Source organism: Manis javanica, chromosome 2 (genome assembly GCF_040802235.1).
Source record: "Manis javanica isolate MJ-LG chromosome 2, MJ_LKY, whole genome shotgun sequence".
NCBI classification, from domain to species: Eukaryota; Metazoa; Chordata; class Mammalia; order Pholidota; family Manidae; genus Manis; species Manis javanica.
The window spans coordinates 202,915,486-202,939,573 of NC_133157.1; the positions used below are offsets into that span (position 1 = coordinate 202,915,486).

At 38.5% G+C, this 24,088-nt stretch overlaps 1 long non-coding RNA gene across 3 annotated transcripts in view; it reads left to right on the plus strand.

Moving 5' to 3' along the window:
- The window catches only part of LOC140847990 (uncharacterized), a 147,621-nt gene that overhangs the window by 73,895 nt on the left and 49,638 nt on the right, over nt 1–24,088 (plus strand). The window lies entirely within an intron of this gene.

Here is a 24,088-nt window from a genome sequence, read left to right on the forward strand (position 1 = left end):
CTTCCAATTTAAAACAAGGAAAGCTATCCAAGTGGGCTTTGTGATGATGCCCCAGAGAGGCCAAATCTCAGTGCCTGCCTCACCCAAATATATCCTTCCAAGGGTTCTTTTTATTTAAATATCAATCTTGATTCATTTGATTATTCTACTCTGGCCAAGCTGATAGAATATTGGAGACTCAAGTGTGAATAGTCTACAAGTCTGGCCAGCACCTCCTTAGTGGCATTATGCAAGTGTTATGACAGTCAAAGAAGATGTTAACACTGGAGTATTCAGATCCTTTCCCTGGAAAATATCTGATCCAGAGATATAAGGAGACAGCATATGAGTTTTTAGAAGTTGAAAACCACACAGAAAAAGGGGCAAAGATACAACTGAGTCATTGCTAACAGTGGATGGTAGAGTATGGGTTAAAAAATGAGTTGCCGAAGATACCAGCAGTTTCCTTGACTGCTAGAGATGTTGCAAAGTGAAATCTCTGTTCCCACATGACATTCTGGTCTTGGTGAGGCCATCCTGGTGGTTATTCCTGGGTTCCCCTGAAACTTGATTTTGGCTGTTTTTTGCTCTCCTAATGCTGACAGTGCAGATAAGTGCTCATCAGCCTGCCTTCTACGCATCCTTTCAAAACCACCCCTCCCCCATTCCAAAAATATCAACCAGTGAATTCCTGTTCTTGAACTAAAAAAATGTTCTAACACAGGCCAGAACGGACAACCGAGGCTAATTATAAAGATCGGTAATTAGCAATAGCAAAGCCATGCGTGCAAAGTTAAAGTTCCTGTCTGTTCTGAGTGTAGAGGTTCTAGGTCCAATTCAGACCTCTGAATCACTTGACTTCCCCTAAATTGAACTGCTTTGCATTAGAATGGACTTTTAATTCACCTGGATTTTGTTTTGTTTTGCTTTGTTTTGGGAGGTTGGCTTGAATCTTCTCATAAAAAAGTATTTTCTCTTATTTTGTGTGGTTTGTCCCACATCCTGGGAGTATCCTTTGTTTTTTCCTTCTGAGCCAGTATTCCTTTCTTTGTGTGTCCTTAAAACTGTTGCTTAGAAATGCTGTAGCTTTTTCTCGGGGCCTCAGTAAGGAAAGGGATTTGTGTAAGGTAGAACTTCATTAGCATGTGAATTAACTCTTACAACACACAGAGAAGGACTTCGGTGGTTGGTTAGCTTGCTGTTCTCTTTCAAGCCTTATACTATCTTAGAGTAGGAAGGGACATTAGAGACCATTGAGTCTAACTGTCCTGAGGGGTATTACCTTTAAACTCCTGGCCACATGGCTAGTGAGTGGCATAGACAGAACAATATCCCAGGTGGATGGATTCTTAATCTGGTGCACTTTCTTTAAATCAGATTTTCATTCTCTTTGCAGCTATTACATTTGTATCTTAAAATATATCTCTTTAAATTGGACATTTTGCCGTGGATTTGTAAAACTGCATTCATTCACCCTGTATATACTTTCCTTTCTGATATCTTTTCTAATCATAACAGCAATATATGCCAATATAGTGCTAAGTACTGGGACCAGTTGGGAAGATGTTACGTACAACTAGAGGGTAAAAAGACCCAGACGTCTAAAACTCCAGGTGGGTACGAAAGGTTTCAGGTGGTGGGCTAAACTCAGAATCTATCTTGAAACAAAGATTTTATGGGTTGAAGAGAAGCAAGGATGACTTTGAGGGTCTTAATTGTGGGAAAGTGGGTGGATAATGGCAGAAAAATGTGAAAAAAGGAAGGGAAAGAATAACAAGGTTTTGGGAAAAAGTGATTGGAGCTTTAGACATGCACGAAGGAGGTGCTCCTAAACTGGCAGCTGTAATTATTTGATTCTCAGTTGCTGAAAGCATCAGGATAAGATCTAGATGGAAGGAAGCAGAAATTTAGCATCTTAGTACTGGTTCTAAGTTTAAAGGGAGAGAAAGAATGATACTTGAATGTTCTCCCGAACTGCTCAGGTTCAGTTACATAAGAAGGAATGAGGGCAGTGGATACATGTATAAAGAGCCTTAACTTAAAGACGAAGTGCTCTTTAAGTTATTTACCTCTCTACAGTGCCTTCCAGGACCACCATTGAGAGGATTAGAAAAGACATAGGAAAGAAAGGTGCATCGGGCAACAGAGGCCAGGCCCTACGGTGGCAAAAACAAGCAAGCAAACAAACAAAAATAAATAGAAACCCCTAAACTGCTGTGATTTAAGATTACAGACATTTTCACTAACTCAGTAACTTTTTGAAGAAGATCAATCATCTTCATTTTATAGGTAGAGAAACAGACTTGCCCAGGAGCATGCAGGAGGGAGCGCTGTGGCATCTCTCAGACTCCAAAGCCTGTGTGTCCTCTGCCTGTTCATCATGCGGAGAGTCTCCCACACGGCGGACTCCCCCTGTTCTGCACTGTGTGCTCCTGGCCAGAATGGAGCTCTGAATGAAATGCCTAAACTGTTTTCTTTCTGTCTTCTCTCTGCGAAGTTCTTCCCTAGGTGGAGGGAGGAGAGAATTTATCTCCCACTTTCTATGCCCCTTTGCCTCGTAAGGAAGAGGGCAGAGTAGGCTAGTGTCCACGGAGTTGACATGGTAAATTGACATGCTCAGAGTAGTATCCCGGTTCAAGCCACTTGTCAGCCGTGTCAGCCTAGACAAGATACCTAACACTTCAGGATCTCAGTTTCCTTAACCCCTAAAATGGGGATACTAAGGGCACTTATTTCAAATGTTTACAAAGAGAATTAAATGAAATAGTATACCTAAGTCATTAGCACATTGCTTAATGTACAGCAAGTAATTCATACAATATTTGCTGCTATTATGAGGGCAGTGAATACATGTATGAAGAGCCTTAACTTAAAGACTAAGTGCTCTTTAAGTCAGTCACCTCTCGGCAATGCCTTCCAGGACCGCTATTGAGAGGATTAGAAAAGACACAGAAAACAAAAGTGCATCAGGCAACAGAGGCCAGGCCCCCCGGTGGTAAAAACAAGAAAGCAAACAAATGGAAATAAATAGAAACCCCTAAACTGCTGTGATTTAAGATTACAGATATTTTCATTAACTCAGTAACTTTTTGAAGAAGATCGATCATCTTCATTTTCCTGTTTCTGTACATGATGATTCCCAAAAACCATCACCCAGAGAAAGCTGAACTGCAGACAATGAAATATAACTTTTTTTTTAGAAAGGGTATGTGGGTATTGTGGGTGTAGAGTATGAAAGTGTTCTATGTGGATGGTGAATTCCAATCATACTTAGAGGCTTACTCTAAAGTCACAGAATTGGTTATATGGAATTCATAAGTCTTAGAGTTATGAACAAAGATGTGGGTTTCTTTCTGTACTTTTTATAAATGTACCAATTACATTTGGAAAACTGAACAGATCTTTCAGTTACAACTTGATAAGTTTGTACAGAAGTGAACATTTGTGTAACTCCCAAGTGATGATCCAGATAGAAACAGGACATTGCCAGCACCACAAAATCCCCCCTAATCTTTCTCCTCCCACCAAAGGTAACCATTATATTGACTTCTATGACCCTAGATTAGTTTATTCCCTCTGAATTTTATATGAAAGAAGTCCTAACACACGTATTTTTGCTCAACATTGTTTTTGAAATTCATTCATATCATGTATAGCAGTAGTTAATTCCATTTTAATATTACTTGATATTCTGTTATATGAATATACCACCACAATTTAATTGTCCACCATTTACAGCTTTTGCATTCTTTCCTATTTTTGGCTACTACAGTGGTGCTGTTTTGAACCTTTAAATATACCTGTTGCACTTACATGCACACATGGATTTCTTTTGGGAATAGACCCAGCAGAAGAATTGCTGGTTCATAGGATATGTATCTACCCAGCTTTAGTAAATACTGTCTGTAGTTTCTAAAGTAGTCACACCAATTTTTACTCCCACCAGCAAGATCTGATTTCCAGTTTTGGCCTACTCTCTAACACTGATCTGTTCAGTTGTTATTTTAAAATTGTAGTTATTTTGTGGATGTATAGAATTTTTTCATTGTGGGGGTAATCAGTTCTTTAATGACTCATGATATTGAACACTTTAATGTATTATCATTTAGACTTTCTCTTTTGTGAACTATCTATTGAAGTCTTTTGCCTATTTTTAATAAGGGAGTTATCCTTTCTTATTACGTATAGCAGACTTAAAAAACTCCAAATACAAGTTTTTTGTCAGATTTATGTAACGCATATGTATTTTTTGCAGCTTTTCCCCTCTCTTAATGATATCTTTTGATGAACAGACGTTTTTAATCTCACCAAAGTTCAGTTTGTCAATATTTCACTTTATTGTGGTGTTTATTTGTCCTGTTGCATATGCAGGATGGAAGACCCTTGGGATAGAGTTACGGTATTGGTAGAAATAAAAGGGAAGTGAGAAGTGTTTACCTGAATTGAAGGGAATGAGGACATATCTTTGAAGCTGTGTGGGAAGAACGTTCTGCAGGCTAGAGGGGTCATGACTTGGGGTCAGGGAGTTTATATCAGAACAGGAAAACATTGTGCAGGCTGTGGAGGTCTGACATGGGCAAGGATATGATTGCTCCTTTATTTTGCAGAAGACAGACATTTCTCAAGACTTTAACCTCAAGACAAGACCCTGGATGGGGCCCAGAGTTATGGTTTGATTTTTCTTCTTTCTGTGTGTGCCCAGTCTATGGCAAGGTGGTGCCATGCTGATTCAAAGCTTCTGATGTCTGAGAGGTTGCAGATGGTGTAAAACCAAACCGACGTTGCATTCAGCCTCCGATGAGTTGGCTGAGGCCATATTTTATGCATTATATGCCTAGTAAGTGCCTCTTCCTTTCCTTGTACACAATTATGTTAAGGAACAGTGAGATGATTTAAAATTGTGATTGTGGGAAAGCCAGACTAAGCTGTTATTGTTTTGGTTGTCTTCTGTTTTATTTTAAAGCATGGACCATGATTTCTGTTTTATTTTAAAAAGAATCTCATGTTCATATAATTTGTGTTACATTATCTACTCTTACAAATGTTATCTAGGTGCTTTCCCATAGGTGTCTCATTTAATATCCACAATAAAGGGTGTGTTATTATCATTATCTTACAAGGGGTAACAGAGGCTAAGAGAAATGAAACAATTATTCCAAAATTCTTTGGCTTGTGAAAGACAAAATCCAGATTTCAGCTGTATTTGTCTTATGAAAGTGCCTGTCACAGTTTTGAATTTTAGCTTAAGAATTATTCACAATAATTAGCCTGTATTTTAATGCACCCCACTTTTAGATCACATAGGAATGGTGACCTAGAGGTTGGTCCCCCAGCTAAATTCCTTAGTTGATAACTTACAAGAGTTTAACTAGGCTCTTCAGCCTCTCTACCTTATTTCCTTTAACTGTTAAACAGGATAAATAGTGCCTACCTCAAAAAGCTGTTGTGCATCTGGCTACTCCTGCATTCGCCCTGCCACGCACACATTCACACAACCACCCGCAGTGGGAGAGGCAGTGATGCTCTTCCATAGCGAGGCCACTCGTTCACAACCTGGTCCAACTCCTCCTCCTCGGTGCAATGCTTAGTGACTGGTTTCTGTTCTGTTCTCCTCTCCCAGTCCCCACCCCTAAGCCAGTTCAGTCAGGGGTCCATCCTAGTCAGGCCACGTTCAACATGCTTTTCCATATTTTCAGCTTCTGTTCATATCTTTTTCTCCATTATTGTTTTTCCTTCCTTTCCTCCTTGCCTCTCCCTTTCCCTTTCTGGCCCTCCCCTCCTTCTCCCAGCATCCTTTGTTCTGATAAAAGAAACATCAAGTTATATTTAGAGAATCAGTTCTCTTCCACCCTTAGACTATATCATTTGGGCCCCATCCTTGGACACCAGCCATAGGTGCGTGTCTCAGTCCTCAGCAGAGAAATGGCTGTGTGATCTTGGCCACAGCAGTAGGTGCAGGGATGGGCATGTGACACACAGAGGGTCAACTAGAGGGAATCCTAGGATTTATCAACTGGCTTGATTGGGAAAAAGGCCCCTATCTACCAGCCTTGTTAGTGAGTAGATGTAATTCTGAAGTAAGTCAGAAGGTGCTGGGAGCCACTTTTCCTGGCTCCTAATGAGAACCTATCTGAGAATCAGCCAAATGCAGAGGAATGCTGAAGCAGGAGCTAGAGAGACAAGCAATGTCTTTATTTATTTATTTATTTATTTTGGTATCATTAATGTACAATTACATGAGCAACATGATGGTTACTAGACTCCCCCCATTATCAAGTCTCCACCACATACTCCATTACAGTGACTATCTATCAGTGTGGTAAGATGCTATAGAGTCACTACTTGTCTTCTCTGTGTTGCACTGCCCTCCCCGTGCACCCCCCCACACCATGTGTGCTAATCATAAAGCCCCTTTTCCCCCTTCCCACTCATCCTCCCCAGTCCCACTCCTTTTCGTAACTGTTAGTTCATTCTTGGGTTCTGTGATTCTGCTGCTGTTTTGTTCCTTGTTTTTTCTTTGTTCTTATACTCCACAGATGAGTGAAATCATTTGGTATTTGTCTTTCTCCACCTGGCTTATTTCACTGAGCATAATACCCTCTAGCTCCATCCATGTTGTTGCAAATGGTAGGATTTGTTTTCTCTTATGCCTGAATAATATTCCATTCTGTATATGTACCACACCTTCTTTATCCATTCATCTACTGATGGACACTTAGGTTAGGAAATGGAACTAACCTATCGTAAATATTGCTGTGATAAATAGATGGGTGCATATGTCTTTTTAAAACTGGGCTTCTGCATTGTTAGAGTAAATTCCTAGGAGTGGAATTCCTGGGTCAAATGGTATTACAATCATTTTAAAGCTCCAGACTGGAATCTGGCCAGTGAAAGGGCTGCAGAAGAGACATGGGGACTCCTCTTTCTGTTGCAGTAGTTTGTCACCAGGATCTCTGACTTTCATTGAGGAACTGTAGCCTAATTCTCAGTGGATTCAGCTTTCAGCTCCACTCTTAACTAGATGTGTATCCCAAGGCAAATTACCTAAGGTCTGTAACTCTCAGTTTCTTCCTTTGTAAAATGGGATAACAAATCTAGTTATTTGGGTGGTTATAAGGATGAAGTGAGATCACGCGTCTGAGTACTTAGCACTGGGTCTGGTAGGTAGTCAACCCTCGATAAATGGCAGCTCTTACATGATTCCTAATATTCTTATTCAAATAAAAAGACCAAAAATCAGTCTACTCATCCTTCAAGAACTCGCTTCAATGCTCTCTTATTTTTAAGGGAGTTAGTTGTACCATTCCTCATCATTTATTCTGCTCTTAGGTTTATTATAGAGTATATAATGAGTTTTTCCATAGGCTTTTCTGTTTGTTTTTTTACCCGATGAAACAGGCACAATGTCTATTACCATTTCACCAATACTTGGACTTGTGTATGCCTTTTTGTTATTTTTTTAATTTGTTGGGCAGATATTTAAGTGACTTACTTTGAAAGGATTCCTCTGACCCTGTTGCGCCTGGGGGGGTCATAACGCGTCAAAAGCAGAATCAGGGGACTAGTCAGGTTATTGCAGTGACCCAGGGAGAAATGATGGTGACACAAGCTGGTGGTTGGGGCAGTGAAAAGTGGTCATATACTGGATATGCGTTGAGACTAGAGCTATATACCTGGAAGAAGAGGAATGAAAGTAACAAGAAATAAAAATAAGTAATAAGAAATTAAAGAAAAGTCTTTCCCATTCTATTCAAATTCAAAGAAGGAGTTTGGTTTGATGGCAAATTGATACAGTCCATAGTTGGCTCTGTTCTCCTAAAGAAACTTAAGGCTTCTTTTTGTGTGTGTGTGTGTTCTAGAAAATTCAGTGGTGCTGTATTTTTGGTTTTCCTAGACTGACATTATTGGTTTCACTGTAAATTAATAAGCAGTTTGGACATTCTTTTTTCTGATAGAATTATGCACATTTCTAACATACATTCTTCATTTTTGAGCTGTTATTTAATAACCACTAAGAAATTTGAGAAGTCAGGGAAACCTTGTGTAGGTTGGTTACTTTACTGGGTTTCAAAATGTTTTCATTTTGAAATTAATGAATATTCATACATTTATTGAATATCTGCTGTGTTCCAGGCTCAGTGTTAGAGGCAGATAAAAATATCTTTTTTGTCCTTTGTCTGTTATGGTTTAAATGAGAACACTAAGATACATGTTGCTAGGTAACGTTTACTAGACATTCATCATGTGTGTGGAACAGTGCCTTAGTGCTTTATATACATCCTCTTATTGAAATCGTCACATTAACCCTATGAGGTAAATGTTATTTACATATTGTGGATGAGGAAACTGAGGAACAGGGAGTTAAGTAACTAGTTCAAGTTCAACCTGGGATTCTTATTGTAGGTGGTAGTCCTAATCCCCCTGGCTCTGAGTCCTTCTCTCTGAGGTTGGGCAGACCTGCAAAGTCTGAGGAGCAGGGACACTCCACTGATCAATCCTCACAGAAGCCCGACTCTTCATCTGCCCTTTATTCCTTTTACATTCACGTCAAGTCCTGCCTCTATGGTAAAACTATTCCAGATTATGCTCATTATTTCTGCCTCCTCTGAGCTCTTTGGAGCTCCTACATCACACACACAGGAAAGCCTCCTTATTTCCAGTGAAGGGGTCTAACAAAAGAATGGAGAAGGAGAGGAATCATTGGAAACCTCCAAGTGGCAGATGGGCTTCTGTATAGTTTGCAGTATCCTGTTAGTAGGCAAAAGGGAGGACTCTCTAGAGGGAGCTCTTCCTAAAGAACTGACAGCTTCAGGGTATCAGACCCAATTGAGCACAGGAGAAGGTCCCTACTTGATCCTTTATATTGTTTCTGTGAGCTCTTTCCTTCCTCTTTCTCTCCTAGCTCTTCTTCTGACCTGATGGGTAATTGTATGGAGACTGCTAATTATCTGTCACTATACATCCCCTTTCTCTGATAGGAGAATGCCTTGGTTTTAACTATACAGATGGCTACCCACGTAGGGACTACATTTTCCAGCTGTCTTTGCAGCCTGGTATGGTCATGTGACTAAGTCCTGCCAAATGGAAGTAAATGTGCTGTTTTCCATGTTTCATCATTAAAATGAAGGAGTCTGTGCTGCTTTGCCTCTTTCCTTCTTTCTTTCACTTGGGAGGTGGTGAGAAGTGGAACACTTTTAGACTTAGACTTGGAAGTTGCACAGTGAAAATGGCAAAGCTGCCCTTCAAACCCTGGGCTGCTCTGTAAGAGAGATCAACTTGACTCTTGCTTAAGCACTGTATTTTGAGTTTGTTTTCTGCAATTAATAGAGAATTTGATACTCAGAACTGGGCTACTGACCTAACAGAAAAGCAAAACATATGCCACTAGCTAATCATTTGGTCCTCAGGAGTGGGGCACACATATTATAGGCTGGAATGCTTGATCTGTGTTATGTTTTAGTGAAACATTTGATAACACTCATCTGCAATACGTCGGGAGGCAGACTATATGCCAATAGAGTCTCTGTCTGGCCAAACTTACTTGGAAAACAGCTACAATGTTGATGTGTGCTGTCTGCTTTGGCTACGTTTAGCAAAATTCTGTAACAGGAAGTTGAAGTCAGGCTAGTTGTTAGTAGTGCTGATAAAACCGTATTTACAGGGTTGGGGCCTCAAGCCTTTAATGCTTCCCTCTCATTACATGTCACACAGAAATTGAGACACACCTCGTGACAAAGATCAGATAAACAATGTTGTCTACCCACCTAAACCCATTATTTCAAATTATTTCAAGGTAGATACAATTGAATTGAGAGAAAGAGGAATGGGAAGAAAATTTTGGCTGTGGTTGCCCATAAGGGAACTAACTGGAAGCAAATAGGTCAAATGACTACAAAGATTGTGAGGGGATATTGGTATCAAAGGAGCCAGGAGCCTGTCCTGGGAAAACCTGTGACTGTTTGATAACGAGGCTCCCGAACATACACAGTTTGTGGGTGGGATCGGGCTAGTGTAGAAAAAAAAGTTCTTATAATGCATGTCATATAAAAATTATAAATCTAGCTAACAAAATATTAAATAACATTTTTTCTATCCTCTTGGAAAAAAACATATTTTCATAATGACCTGTTATGTGCAAGTTAGAATTTAGACTCCTGAAACTCGTGTGGCGTTTCACGGCAGCAGGGCATGGATAGCCAACACGTGGCCCGTGGCACATCCCCTTCTCTTTCCTATCACATTTCTCTCTTACATTAAAGGGCCTTGTACGCACATGTAGATATGCTACTCCTGACACCAGCATCTGAGATCTGTGCACAACCCTTGTCTCTCACTACAAACAACTTAAATGCTCAGCCAATGACCCTTAATGCTACTATGTGACACATTTCTCGGTATATGTCTCAGAACAAACCGTAATAGTTGGGTTTTTCCTCCTTCTCTTCTCCATTTTCATTTTTTCCTTATTGTTTTTACCACTGTAGCCATCGGCAGCAAAAAAATGTGCATTTTATTCTCCAAGAAGCTATACATTAATCATATGGTCTCACAATGATTTGTTTATACATCTGTAAAATTTGTGAGTTTCTTGAAGATGCGACTGATGGGTGTATTCGTGTCAGAATTTTGCAGCATCAATTATCTTGTCTTACACAAAGTAGGCGTTCAGTATTTGTTGAGAATACATGAGTGCATGAATGAATGAGTGTGTTTTTATTTCACTAGGCTCGATGTAATATGCTGGAAGTGTACCAAGACTTTTACAGTTTCCTCTCTAAAAGAGACCACACTAAAATTTGGATGACTAGAATAAGAATAGATGGTTCAGAAATGTGTCATCCATGGAAAAACCTGAAAAATGGCCAGCCCTGTTTATATTTCAAATTGCCCAGAAATACTTGGTTTTGCTTCAGTTCTAGGACGGGCACAGGTTTGGAGTGAGGTCACATTTTTATCAGCAACAGTTCACTTAATATTGCTTGTATAAGCTTTCTAAAGCAATAACTAGAGCATATGTTTAGACTTTCCCAAGTGTTTGGGCTGAAGAAACCATTTCTCTGTTAGTACAGTGATTCTCAGTTATTTCTGAATTTCAGAGACTTCTAAGGTAAGAAGATCACACTGTGTGGTTTAGTGACACTGAAACCTTTCCATACCTCTTGTCATTTTATCCTTGTTCTCTTAGAAAAACTTGAAATGGTATGAAATATATCTTTATTGTCACATTTCCAGTATTACTTTCTTTATGCACATATACTGAAACCATCTGTCCAAATTGTGGCAAAATCTGCCAGTTCCAGACTGGCCTCATTAGTCATTTGAGAACACATAAACAGAGGGATTATGGAAAAATAAATAGATCATGGATAGATCATCCTGGTCTGGGAAGGTTTTCCTCATCATCAGCGTCATTGCCAGACATGAAAAGGCACAGGTTACAGCTTTAAAACACTTGGAGGAATTTTTGCTCCAGAAAGTGGGTAAAAATTTCCGAGTGACCTACTTGATCCTTTATCATGTAACTGAGTCACCTCAGCTAAGAATTAAAGGAAAAACTAGCATCTTAAGGAGTTAGCAAGTCTTTCAGAGTGAAATTCTACAGATATTGTTCCAATAGAGAAGGCTTTGACTAAGGGATGAGATTAGAGATAAGGAGAGTGTGAGAGTACAAAAAAATAAAAAATTTTGGACACTATCATCAAAGGTAGTATCTTTGTAAGCTAGTCATGAGCTCATCGTCCCAGATGTTTGCATATGCTCCCAGTGGCCATCTCTTCCCTGTGGATAGCAGTAGTTTACCTGTGAGAAATATGAATTGTGCTAGTGAATCTCTGCCACAGTAGGAAGGCTGTTCATCTGCGTTTTCCTTGAAACTAACAAAGCCCTAGGGACTAATAGACACCATCAGGGAAGATGTTCTGGTAAGTAGAGAGAAGACTGCTAACATGGTATAAAATGTAGGGGAGTGTTCTCCTCAGTCCCCAAGAAAACAGCAAGAAAATATCTCTGTCACCAGAGTTCTACCATTTCAATTATGTGAGATTCATTCTTTCAGTTCTCAAAGGCTTTATTAGTCACGGAATGTTAGAATGAAATATGGTTAAATCTCAGCGACTTCATACAAGTTTATTTCTTGTTCATACCAGGGTTCAAAGAAAGTCAGATGACTTTCCTTCAGAAAACCCTGAGGGGCTCATGCTGCTTCCATTTTGTGCTGCTGCTATATTCAGCACGTGCTGTTGCTGGGTTAGCAGACGATGGACCATGAAATATGTGCTGTGCCTGGAAGTGCCAGAAACCTGAGCACGGGTTCAACCTACCTACGTGGGGCTGGGAAATGTAGTCCTGTTTCATCTCCACAAAGTAGGATTAGGTCTGGTGAGCATGTAGCTGTTTTCTGCCACAAAGACAGTTGGGTTTATGTTGAAAACAAAGCCATAATATTTTTCAGCTCTTTCCATTAAGAGGTGAAGACTATAACTCTACTCCTCAACCCAGGAGAGCCTTGAATAGAATATTGGTTCTATTCAACCAATAGAATATGGTTGAAGTGGCATTAACTAGTTCCAGAACCTGGCTTTCTAGAGGCCTTGTAGTTTGTCTTTGTTCTCTTGGAAAGCTGTCCTGGGACTTCCATGTAAGGAAGCTAACTAGTCCTCTTGTTGGTGAGAGGCTATGTGCAGGAAAATGAAGTTTGAGGTCAACTTGGAACTTCAAGCCCACTGACTCCCCTCCTGAAGGCAACTGTGTGGGTGAACCCAGGAGACACTAGCAGGACAATCGCACAGCCAAATAATAGAATAGTGATCAGTAATAAATCACTGCATTTCAAGTTGCTGAGTTGGAACGATTTGTTATGTAGCAATACACAACTGATGCACATAAAAAAATTTTTCAGATTACAATAAGAAAGTCCATCTTTGTAAACCTGAAGCTAGTGATCTATAAAGAGGGTCCCACTTCAGTGTCATTTCTGGCATTCCTGATGTAAAGCATGTGGGTGTGAGTTGTTTATTTGGGAGGTGAGTCCATAAAGTGCTAGTAGATGAATGGGAAATGATTCCAGGAAGGAAAGGAAGCCAATAAAAGTATATCACTGAACAACTAGGTCTGAGTTCTGCTACAGAACTCTGGTGAATAGAGTAGAATTATTTAGATATTAAGCAGCATTATCCCAGATGAGAGGTGGATAGCTGAGGTATTTATCCACCAAATCCCATCAATTATTGACAGAGGGTTCCTGAGGGTAGAGAGGGTGTCTTACTTACTCCTCAGTACCTCTGGTCAACCTTGTGCACTGGCTGAGTGGGCTTCTGTGATTAGAGAAAGACTTTAGGGGAGAGTTCCAGGGCTCCTGTTCGGAAAACTTACAGTTGGCCTTCCCTGGAGTATGAGTGTTTATGGCATTTGTGTGGGATACTATCACTAATATTTGAATTTATTGTGAATATCTAACTATACCTAATATTAATATCCAAATATATGTTTCGATGTCAGCTAATAAATTATCGAGCTAGATGTAACTTATTGTGAAAAATCTCCCTAAGTGCTCAACTTGTTGAAATTTTAAAGCCCACTGAAATATAAATGTATATACATTATTATAAAATGAAAATGTTTCAAACCAGATAATTATGGTGTTAATTTTAATGTTAAAAAATTATTAACTTTAAATAATTTTTAAAAAGATTGGCTTTTAATATGAACATTGAGAACATTTACACTGCAAAACTTGGAAAAATTTATTATTTTTGAATCAAAAATATATATAATATTTAAAAATATAAATCCATATAACAGATTATATCTTAATCCAAACTGTAAAATTATGAGATGTATTAGTGTTCTTAATGTTAAACAATTAATTATTGAAAACATTTAATTTTTAGTTACTTCATTTAATATATGGATTACTTGATAAAGAAGACCATCTGGGGATTATTCCCAAATGTAAATGAATATCAATTTAGTTACCTCAAAATTTTAAAAGTTGGAAAGATCTGAAACTCATTCCTAAAACATCTGGGATACATATCTTTGATCCAAACATAATAAAAATGTTAAGGACAGGAAGAAAAAAGTTCTTTATTTCTTGAAATTTTAACCATTCATTGAACTATAAATGTATATGCATTATTGTAAAAGTAAAATCTTCAGTCATTAGAGGGAAAAGGATCAGAAGAAAACACATACTAAACCACATTTTGTTCACTCAACTCAAACTTCAAAGCAACAGGCTATACAAGAATACTATTAGGCAAATGTACCGTATTTTTTGAGTCTACGGAGGCTTTATTTTGGTTATGATGGAGAGGAAGAAAAGTTTAATAATTTTGTGGCAATTTACCATTAGTAGCACTCTGTACTGAGGTGCCAGCCAAATTGTTCCTCACTGGAGGCAACTGAAAGTAAGCTTCTGTTTTGTAAGGTTGAAGTGCGTTCAGTGACCATGGGTGCAAATGAAGCAGCCTACAGGGCCGTGGACTCACTGTTCCCACACTATAATGTCAAATTCGTAAAATTTGGCCACCATTGCAATAGTTAATATTCAAATTATAATAATAACACTGATAAATTGGAAAAGAATTTCAGATTTATTTCTGTATATCAGAGGTTCCTTCCGTGATGGTGATTCACCTCGTGTTAAGCTGTGGTCCGGTATTGATTTTAACTCTTTGATCTTTGGCACTCTGCTGAAAAGTATATTTCACACACCTCTGTGTGTGTGTCTTGCAATAATCATTTATTCTCATGGTACATGCTGGCAACTACAAGTTAACTGATATGGCTCCATGTCCCAGAACTGAAAAGTTGTGGGCTCCCAGTTGAAGTAGTAGCTGTGATGTGTGATATGCAGGCTCTTGTTCTTGTCCTAGATCTGAAGCTTCAGTTCAACATCAAGGTTGCTGGCAGGTTTGGTTTCTTCTGAGGCCTCTCTTCCTGGCTTGTAGGCGGCCACCCTCTCACTGTGTCTTCACACGGTCTCTTCTCAGTGAGCAGCTGTCCCCCATGTCTCTTTGTGTGTCCACATTTCCTCTTCCTGTAAGGACACCAGTCAGATCAGATTAGAACCCATCCTACTGGCCTCCTTTTAATGGATTCACCTCTTCAAAGGCTCTGTCTCCAAATTCAGCCACATTCTGAGGTACTGGGGACTATGGCTTCAACATAGGGATTTTCAGGGACACTATTCAGCCCTTACCAGTCTAATTTTTTTCCTTTGGATGGGGCATTTGTCACATCTGCTCAAAAGCCATTGGCCAGAGCAAGTCGCATGGTGGTGGGTGGGCATGTAATCCTCTGACAGGAAAGGAGGTTGTATAATTGGGAATAAAAGCGTAGTTCACTCTTGGATTGATGTTTATAGTTTTGCCAGTCTAGTTTTATATGCAGTTTATTTAAGCATCTATATGTACTAACTGCAGAGTTGTATCTACAAAGTTGACAGCCAGGATTCCAAAGAATTAATGTAATTTCCAAAGTCACCTTGGGACTTTCAGGGGTGGAACCTACAGAGTAGTTGCAAAGCGGCTCTAGGATATAAGGTATCTAACTGGAAACCACGTTTGTGCTCCTTCACAGCCAATCTTCACCTTCATCCACCCAAGAGTCAAGTGCTGTCCTGAATTTTTTTCATTATAGATCTTTATTTGGCTGTTTTAAAACTTCATATGAATGGGATCCTACAGTTATTTACTGTTGTTCCAGCCCTACTTTACTTAGCATAAATCATTTCTGAGATTCAGGTATGCTGTTGCCTTTATCTTTAATTCATTTCTTACTGTTGCTGAGAAGCATTCTAGTATTTGAATGTACAACAGTTTGTTTACTTATCTTGCTAGTGGATATATGCATTGTTTCCAGTTCTTGGCCATTCAGAGTAAATCTTCGGATTTTGGTAGACATACACTTTTATTTCTTGGGTAAATATCTAGACGTCACAGAAAAAGTGGATGTTGTTTTCAAACTACCAGGTATTTTCCCAAAATGGCCCTACCATTGGACATTCCTACCATCTCTGTTGTAGCGTTCAGGTTGCTTCACATCCTTGCTAACATTAGTGTTGTCATTCTTTTTCATTTTTGCCATTCTGGTGTGTGTATTGTAGTATCTGGTTTGTCCTTAAATTTTTAATTCCCTGACAAGTAATGATGTTGAAGAGTTTTTCATGTACTTATTGTCCATTCACTTATCTCCCTTCTTGAAGTAATTGTTCAAACCTTTTGCCTATTTTGCCCCCTACTTTTAATAAAGGCATTTAACCTTTCATTGGCACTAATGAACTGACTGAGATTTAATTTGTTTCTTCCCCAGTTTCTACTTACCATGATTTGGGAGTTATATATCCTCTTTTTAAATCACTAGGGGTTATAATATTGTAATATTTGTTCTGTTTTCAGTCTACTGGTATAACAGATTATTTAAAAATGAACAAATACTGCTATTTTTGTTTTTATTATATCATAATTTTTATATTCAAGAATCATTATGCTGAATCATTTATATCTTGAGATGCAACTATAGAGTTGTATATTGAATTAAAATTTTGAATCAAGTTACCTACTATCTATCTATCTAATCTTCTTTCAAAAGCACTGGGACTCATAACCCTCTCCTGTTTAAATTTTCTTAGAGTATACTATTATTATTTTAATTTCAATTTCCATATATATATGCTTGAGGCTTGTCTACTTAGGCTGCCAAAACAAAATAGCACAGACTGGGTGGCTTAAACAACAGAGATATATTTTCTCATAGTTCTGCAGGATAGAAGTTCAAGATCAAGGCTCCAGCTGATTTAGCTTTTAGTGAGACTTCTCTTCTAGTGAGACCTGCAGATGGCTGGCACCTTCTGGCTGTGCCCTCACATGGCCTTTCCTCAGCGTGGGCGTGTCTGTGTGTGCACGGGGGAGGGTGGGGGTGGGGGGCAGAAGGGGCGAAATGTGTACAGGCAGAGAGCTAACTCTCTGGTGTTCCTTCTTTGAAGATACTAATTTTATAGGATCAAGTCCCCATCATTATGAACTTATTTAACCTTTATGACTTCCTTAGAGGCTCTCATCTCTAAATACAAGCACACTAGAGGTTAGAGCTTCAACATACGAATGGGAGGGGGTGGTAAGCATTCAGTCTATAACAAGTTATCTTCTTTTGCTTATTAGTCATTTGTATTTACCTCAGATGTCCCTGACGAGTTGTCATGGAGTGGGAACATATGAAAGGAGCAAGAGGAGGATGTGATGGGGACTAGAGGTCGAGAGGGGATGAGAGAGGGAGGGTCCCTGGCCCAATTCTTAGTCTTTCCCCTAGAGCCCCATCACTTTTATCCATCAAGGGACAGATTTCCTCTATTCAACTCCCTCTTTTCTTCTAAGACTAAATCCATTCTTATAAGGGCTGACATTTCCTTCCTCTTGGATAATTTATTTTACCTTGGAACGTTCTCCCCAACCATCCTGCCTGGAAAGACTCAAGGGAGAGCAAAAGACTATCATTAAGTGTAGATGCTGGTCCTGTTCGGGTGGAACAGTATCAGAAGGCAGGAGGAGAATGATGACCGCATCTTACACAAGATGCACAAGTACCAGTCTGTCCGTGTTTACTAAGTTACAATGGAACAACAATTGTAATGTATTTAATGTCTGGCATCTCATGTGTGTTTCTTCAGGTATGTATTGTCTAATGTACAGGTATTTTTTTGTCTTACTGGAATATAGTTGATACACAATATTGTATTGATTTCAGATGTACGACATAGTGATTTTATAATCCATGTTACTAAGTACTCACCATGGTAAGTGTAGTTACCTCCTATTACCATACCAAGATATAACAATATTGTTGGTTATATTCTCTGTGCTGTACTTCCATTTCCATGATTAATTTATAATTTGAAGTTTATACCTCTTTATCCCTTCACTGATTTCACCCAGACCCCCAGACCCTTTCCCTGTAGTGACCAATAGACCAATAGTCTGTTGTTAGTATATGTGGGTCTATTTCTTTTTTGTTTGTTTTGTTCTTTAGATTCCACATGTACGTGAAATCAGATGGTACTTATCTTTACGTATATCCTTAGCATGATCCCCTCCAGGTTCATCCGTGCAAATGGCAAGATTCCCCTTTTTATGGCTGAGTGATACTCCATCGTGTATGTGTACCACATCTTCATCCAGTCATCTGTTGATGTACAGGTATTTTTAATTCATGTAAATATTATAAAATCTATTCTGCTGTTGCTGTTGCTTTTACCAGCATAGTGATACTGAGATCCACCCCTCTGAGGGTGAACCTTTCCCACATTATATCTTTCTTCCCAGTGACAGACAATCTGATAGCCTCCAACCCTCCGCCTCTACCCCAGTCCCGCAGTGATCATCCTCACCTGCAGTCCCACGTCGTCTTTGGGATCTAGATCTGAGAGTGGAAATTCTGAGTCACAGGGGAGTCTGTGTGATTGGACCAAGTTCTGCCATCTTTCATCCTGAGTGGCTGCACTGGTCTCGCAGTTGCACTAGCAGGGCTCAAGGACTGTGATATCCTAACCATCCTTTGACATTAGTCAGCTTTCTAATTTTTATTAGTCTGTCATGCATCTGGTTATTATCAAATATTCTTTGTTCTTGAGGGGGTGTCTCATAAGCATCACCAAAAAAAAGCACTACGGTTTGTTTATGTATTTATCTTAGAAAATAATTCAGAAGTTAGCTCACTGATGGTCATTAGGGACACAAATTCATCCACTTATTTTTTGCTAACTAAAATGAAACTTTTTTTACAGAAAGAAAGTCTGGGATCAATAAATCAGCTAGACAGTGCAGACTGGCTTTGCCAGTGAAGCTATATAGTGGATGGTTTCCATAAACTGAATGGGTTTCAATTATAGTTTTGATGAAAATATATTTAAGCCATATGATAAGATGAAATTATTTTATTAAAAATTAGTACTGCCAAAAGTATATTGAAAATAACAATATTTTGATTTCCTCACACCTCTCTGAGGATATTGGGTTAAACAAGGTGCTGCTGTGTGAAAAACCAAGACTCATTTAGAAAGACTCAGTAAAACCTTTTGGTACATTTCCCAGAACCTGAGGAAGTGAATGACTTTCATGACTGGATAACAAATCATCTAACAGGTCAGGTACTTTCTAGCTCTTGGCTTTCAACAAAATTGAAGGAGGAAATAACTAAGTTGTTAGTTGAGAGACTATTAAAAATAATTTTAGATGATAGATCATTTTATGAATTTGGGCACATAACTTGGAGAAGATTCAAAGAAATGTCATGATATTACAGTAGAAAAGTTCTTGCATCCTATTTGGCTTATCATAAGAACAAATTTTCTGAGTAAAAATGAAAAATAATAGATATGGTACTGAAAACTCTCGTTCTAGTAACAGATAATATATCCATGGACACATGAGCTAATCGTGAAAAGTGATCTGTTTAAGAGATGAACTTCCAAAAATAAGTTTCTGTCTGATGAGTTTTTAATATGTTTAATTATTAATAATTTTAATATGTTTGTTCTTTTGTTTGTGGAATAATGATAATTATGACAGAATCCAGCCAAAATTTCTTAATGCTTAAAGTCTAAAGTCTTTGTTTTAAGTTTATATAAATATTTCTGTTGTAGAGTATGGAAAGTAGGACAAGTATGATAAGATAACCTTTTAAATATGTTCTGCTAGAGTATTTTGTGTGTGTGTGAACGAAGTAGAATGGGAAACGGGTTCAGGGCCAAAAGAAATGAGATAAATTCCTAAATGTTAAGGAAGACCTTGTTCATGTATTTTTTTAATTGTATGATCACAAGTATCTGTCATTATGGTATTTTGATTTACTGGACACATTTCAAAGGGTGTTATAACCATATTGTTATAAACTATCAATTTTTAAAGCATATAAAATATGATAGATATTTTACCTGTTTAGTCTTTTGATTTTAAAAAATTGAGACATCAACTTAAATTTCATGTGTTCTAGGGAGAATATAAGTAAAACATTTGAAGACTACCAACCTAATTCCACAGGCAGTATTAAGCAGAAAAGAAAATTAAAGCCAGGGTTTTAACTCCAGGTTGAACAGGTTGAAGAATTTTGTGTCTTATATAATTCAATGGAAGGAGGATCCCATGGCAATCGGAAGCATCTTTGTTTTAGTTTTTCTTTTTCCCACCAACCATCTCTGAAATTTCAGAGAGGCAAAAATGGAACCAACATTCACAGAGAATTAGGAAAAGACTATCAGAGTCACAAATTGTATACATGCTTCTGCCTAGTACAGTGCCTGCACTTATTAATAAATATTAATAAAGATTTGCTGAATGAATGCATAGGTAAAGAGTCCAGGGCTTTTCCCATTAATTAATAACATTTCCTTAAAGATAAGTTTTTCAGCTTATAATTGTGCTTTTAGATCTAGGATAATTCAGGGATTACTACAAAACTTGTATTATAAGTTTCAATAATGATAAAACCAAACCAAATGAACAAGGAACAATTCCTTGACAACTGTTTGCCAGACTGCCTATTTTTAAATGTAATCTTATGTAAGAATTAAAGGTAGTAACTTTAGTAAATAATACTTAATTACTAAATGTAAGCTATGTCCAAACTGTATTCAGAACAAAGTCAACTCAGTCCTTAATAGTACAAGACAGATTATAACCTTACCTAATTTAATTGACAAGAGGACTTTCTAACCAATTTATTTGCTTGTAGTTAAGTGGAAATGGGCTAGAAGTGATTGAAATCAATGTATAATCTTGAAATAATTTAAACCATATACCTACGCATTTACTATTCCTAATCCTTCACCTCTTTTTATTTTTCCTCTTTTTCTTTTCTAAGCCAAACATATTTGTTTTTAGGTACTTTAGTTTCTCAGAACCATTTTTGGAATTACAGAAGTCTTAGAAATGGAGTTATCATAAAGATACCTAAGCTGAGGCTTTAGGGCACCTCACTTATATGGGATATTTCTAAGATCCTGGGAGGATACTTGGCAATATCTTCACATGGTTATATGTTTTTTAAATAAAATTAGAAAAAAAGTAAGAGACACTTAGCGCAGTTCAGGTTTAATGGGTTATATTTATGTGATTTGCATCTCTTCCAGGTATTGTTAAATAATTGCTAGCCGTCTCATTACAGGAATGGCTTTCAGGAATATTCCTACCAACCACTTTTCTGATTCACTCAAGAACATTTTTCGAAGGTGCCTGAAATAATGTTGCATTACAGATGTGTGCAGAGCATCTGTCTTGGCAGTTCACGGGTACTGGAGTAGATATAAAGCTTCAAACATATGGAGCCAGAAGCTGGTCTATGGAAGATTCTTCTGAATCTTAGAGCTTTTATACAAAGACATTGGATTGAGGTTTCCCCAAACTTGACAACATATTAAATTTTACATGGGATTTCTAATAAGGATTTGTGAAACTGGAAGAAACTTTCTAAACAATAATCCATAAACAGCACAAACTTTGATCAACCTTGCTAGAGGGAAGAATGAATTGTCTGTCTTCTCCCTGTAGACAATATTACAAAACTGTTAAATGAAGAGTCAATCAAGACTATGCAGCTAAAATAAGTACTATGGAGATGTACCAGGCAGGAAATTAATAAAAATATTATTTTCTTTTTCTCTGTTTGGTGATGTCTGAGGTATTTGTCATCCTTTGTTATTCTTACTATAAATCAATGTTTTCTCTTATATCTAACTTTGTATTTATAATTTGGATTTGTTTTTCTTATAAACGGTCCCTAAATTGTATACACTTTAGGCCTCATCAAACCTGAAGTGGCTCCTGGACTTAGATATTTGGTTCAACACTGTTATCATACAGATGAGAAAAAAAAAAAAAAGAACAGGCCTAGAGATAATTTTTTATTTCTCATAATCACCTGTTAAAGACAGGATTGTAATAACAATCCATGCCCCTGGAAAGTGAGTCAAATCTTTCCCCATTAATCTATGGATAGAATAACTTTCTCTCTGTGTGAATCTCCATTTAGAAATCTGGCTGAGAAAACTGTTATAGAGCTGAACTCTAGGACTCAGTGTCTGCTATAGATTGAGAGATTGCACAGAAAGAAACTCTAAGTAGTTGTGTATGGATTTCTTTGAGAAAAAGGCATTTTTCTAAGTGGCTAAAAATGAGAAGGGAACCACTTTAGGTTCTGCCAATTCTTACTTGCTAGGAAGTCCCAGAAATCTTGGCAGTGGCCTTCTGAAATTTAGAGATGCAAATTCAAATGACTTTCAACAGTATGGTTGAAGAGAGCAGGAAAGAACCAGATAATGTGAAATGCATTTGTTACTGATTAAAAATGACATGGCCTGTGTTCATATTCCTTAAGGCTGAATAATACATAAGGGAAGTCAGAGGATGTTTCAGAGCTTGGAGAGTGGGAGAGAATTTCATTAACTCAGGTCTGTTACTGTAATCTCACCACAAATGTGGTCTCGAAATCCATTTTAATTATATTCTCTAATTGTCTCTGCACAACTGAAATGAATGGACTTTGGGGGACCTCCAATGTGCTAACATTGTACAGAAGGCAAATAAAATATTGATTTTCATCTTCCAGTAAGACAGAAACTTTGAATTTGAAAACCAGATGAATCAGACTTTCTTACACTGATGAAGACTAACTGGACTGTAATAGAATCTAAACCCCCAAGCAGTAGTGATTTACTGAGAAGGCTTACAGTAGCTGTCCTAAGGATGTTAGACTGCCATTAAAGACATGCTTTCCAGGCTAAGCAAAGACTTTATAGCAAGGGTACTGTGTGGCCTTCTCAAATTTCAAAGGCCATTTGAAAGCACATTTAAGTGGGAGGTCAGACACCACCACTGGTGGAGGCCAGGCTGTCTAAGCGCTGTCTGAACTGGGGAAAGAAATAGGTCTTCACCCTCTTTCTGTTTCTTTTAGAGGCGACAGGTCCCTCTGAGTGTCTCCACATCTTAGGTCTTCTCTAGGAACTAAGCCGTTTCCTCTCCCATCCACAGCTTGAGGCCACCTTTGTTTGACTCCTAGAATCCTCTCTCCTTGGTGGGGAAATTAGAACAGTGAGAAAGGAAAATAAGGCACATTGTAGCAGAGGTGTTTAAAAAATTACATTGATATAGAGTGGAAGCTACAGACTGGCTGGTTGTGGGCAAATAATGATCTTTGTTTAGAAAAATCTGAATGAATATTTAAAAATCCTGGACTTGACATAAGAAAACACGGATTTTCAGTTTCCGCAGAAATATTCTGCAACACTGGGTCTCGTTCTTGCAGGGCTCCCATGAGCTGTGGCTGGACCCCCGGCAGTGGCCTGGGCACACCCTCTCTTAGTCCTCTGGCTCCTCAGGGCCCCGTGGCTAAATTAGGTCAGATTTGCAAGAGCACTTTCCTGGAGAAGGGAAGAGAGCGCAGGAGAGTGTCAGATCACAGCACGGATTTGGTCCTTTGACCCTTTGATGGAAAGAGAGAAGGAAGTAAGTTGGTTGGGAGGAAGACTCCAAGCCAGCAGTGCAGTTCCAGGCAGATGGGAAGTCTTAGCAACTGGTCTGCCACAGAGTCCCCCGACTCCCAGCAAAGGGCCTTCCCCCTGGGTCCCTCCAGCCAGGCCAGGCTGGGAGCAGCGGTTCATTAGCCCCCTCAGTGAGGGATCTGAGCAGTGTGTTCACATTTATAACTGTGTGTGTCCACTGGCTGTAGTCTTCCCTCTTGGTGTGTATAAAGAAAGTGTGCTTAGGTCTCTGGCAGTTGGTTTTCCCATGCCCCACTGTTCTCTGCTTCACAGGCTGTGGTTGGCATTGCATTGGTGTCTTGTGTTTTAAGCCTGAGAAGTTAAGGCCACAGGAAGCATATTCTTTAGTCTTTTAAATTATGAAGAACAGGAACAATAAAGCAACAATGAAACAAACACTCAAACAAAAATCCAGAGGTTGTATTGTAATGAAAGTAATAGTATCATAGTCATTGTCAGTTTTACACCTGTATTCATTCATTCATTCATTCATTCATTCAAATACTGAATATTTACTGTGTATCAGGCACCAGAATATACATGAGGGCTTTCAAATTACCCCTAGAGGTACCTCTCATT